At 39.7% G+C, this 2369-nt stretch overlaps 1 pseudogene across 1 annotated transcript in view; it reads right to left on the bottom strand.

Moving 5' to 3' along the window:
• Window positions 1-1665: 1665 nt before the first annotated feature.
• Window positions 1666-2369, bottom strand: part of LOC105818761 — a 2125-nt pseudogene continuing 1421 nt past the window's right edge. Inside the window, exon 2 of the transcript XR_001137916.1 lies at window positions 1666-1682. The product of XR_001137916.1 is annotated as a 60 kDa heat shock protein, mitochondrial pseudogene (transcript). The remainder of the gene's footprint in view (window positions 1683-2369) is intronic.

The following is a 2369-nucleotide window of genomic DNA, read 5'->3' as shown; positions in this document are numbered from 1 at the left end:
AAGGCAATGAAACGCTGAGGTCTTTATCTTGCTTCACAAAGCACCACAAAGTGGAGTTCAAGATGATGAACTCTTAGCAGCCTGGTTCCCAACCTCAGATCTCAATACGAATTTAGGGCTGCAAAAGTCCACTAAATGTTTAAGAAAATATTTAAAGAAAACTCAAGCACTTTTCCAATAAAAAGTAGGACAAACTCCGAAAGGTTGTTCTGAGAGAGGGCTAACGAACCAAGGAGGACATCGCTAAAGGGACTCCCGTTCATCCTCTTAGGAACCTGGAACCTGTGTCAAGAGAGGGCTTCAGGTGGCCCCTGACACTCCCTGACTTTGTCATCCCCGCTCAGCTCCAGATACCAAGGGCATTCAATCCATGGGTTCAGGCCCCCTCAGTCTTTAAGCCAACTGGAAGCAAATTTAATAGGACATTGGAAGGTCCAGTCTCACCAATTATGAGATTTGGCCATGCTCTTGCTGCCTTAAGCCCGGAACCTATGTGGAATGCCAGCTGCAGCCTGTGTCAGACCTGGATGTCCATCCCCCTTTAAAACTGTAATTTGGATTTCTGGCTACCTCCTTTGGGGCCCAGCCCTGCAGCAGGGCTCTGCTCAGAGACCGGCTTTAACGACACTTCTCCCCTTCCCGTCCTTGAGGTCCTAGCCTATGGCAGATGTTCTGTGGGTTTTTCCAAACAGAAATCAGGGGTCAGCAGATGGAAAAGAGTCACAAGATGAGCCTTCTCCTAGACTGAAAGAAGCTGATCCTAAGATTAAAAATTAACTAGAATTTTATTTTGTGAATTTGTGTAATGATATCTCAGTATCGTATATAATCTCTCTCTGCAAAATAATTATAAGCATCATACATGCATTTTCTCAACATTTTATTATGTAAATATTCACATATAGGCATAAATGGAAAGAATTATGCAGTAAGTACACGTATATCCACCACTTGGATTCTACAATAGTTAAGATTTTGCTATAGTTGCTTTATTATGTTTTCATCTAGCCATTTTTCTATCCATCTCATTTCTTGAAGCACACATCGGTACATTTCATCCCTAAACATTTCTGCATGTACATGTAGTTTTGAAATAGGGTCTATCTACTTCGGATCTTGTCTGGGCTTCAAAGTTGTAAAGATCTCACAGGTTTCCGTGGTGTTGGGAGGAGTTGGAAGTGTGAGGAGGACGGTCGATAACAGCTTTAAAGGTTTTAGGAAAGTATAGTTATATTAAACTTACTTGTTATGAACTCCTGGATATCATGGAGCTATTATAAGGTGTCTGTGAATTCATATATGGACCAAACTTTGTTTATAGACTGAAAAAAAATCTGCACAAGGATGTACCAATACACATCGAATTCACATAGGTAAGGTTGTGATTACCAGTAGAGTAGTATACATGCATTTAAATGTGTGATTGAATTTGTAGTAGTTTTGGTCATCATGTATTTTCTCAAATAATGGTTAACAAAACACAATGACTGACATGGAAGATTATCAGAAACGTTTTCTCCTTCAAAAGGAGGCTTATATTTCATGACATTGGAAATGACCTCTTTAAAGAGGATCAGAGAATTGCCCAAAGGACAGGGACTTTGGGATGCCTGTGATGACTGGCACTGTGCTCTTCACTCAGGATAAGAGTGTGATGTAAATGAGCTACTTTAAGCTATTGCCTGAACAAAGGGCAGAATACACAGGGTTCAGGCCATCAGGTCTAGGTCAAAGTCTGCAACACTAAATAGGCTACTCTGTAGCCTTTAATCCCGTGACAGAAGTTGGTTGAGAGCTAAGTTGTGGCAGCACAATATAGATTCCTGGATTTTGATGCTCACAGAGAATAAAACCATATTAATATTAATTCAGCAAGAAACAAGGGGGGGTGGCCTTCTGACAGCATTTAAGGTTTCTTGCAAAGGTGCACCTGTTTTGTGCCTAAAAAAATTTTTTTCAAAAAAAAAAAGTTTCCTGCAAAGGAAAACTTGGTTGTGCTGAATTCTCCACCGCATTTAAAACTCATTTTCTAGAGGTCAGTTACCTACCAATTTTGGATGTGCTTGCTGCACCAAAAACAGAAACACAAGTTTGCCTTTGTATGCAGCTGAGGCTTTTATTATCTAAAACGGACAGGTACTGACCCTGCTAGTAAATTATCTCTACACAAAAGAACCATAGCTATATTTTCCTGAAAATAAAGGTGAAAATGTAGCTAAGCAAATGTGTTCTAGATTTAGACAACCAACTCTGCTACTTGTTAGCCTATTTGACATGAGACAAATTATATGACCTCGCTCTACTTATCTGCAGATTAGTAGTAATAACAGTTTTTGCCATATAGGACTGTCATGAAAATTAAATGAGAT

The sequence above is a fragment of the Propithecus coquereli genome, unplaced genomic scaffold (assembly GCF_000956105.1).
Source record: "Propithecus coquereli isolate 6110/MARCELLA unplaced genomic scaffold, Pcoq_1.0 Scaffold45, whole genome shotgun sequence".
Taxonomy (NCBI): domain Eukaryota; kingdom Metazoa; phylum Chordata; class Mammalia; order Primates; family Indriidae; genus Propithecus; species Propithecus coquereli.
The sequence above is the reverse complement of the archived record's forward strand: the minus strand, read 5'-3'. Positions and strand labels throughout refer to the sequence as shown.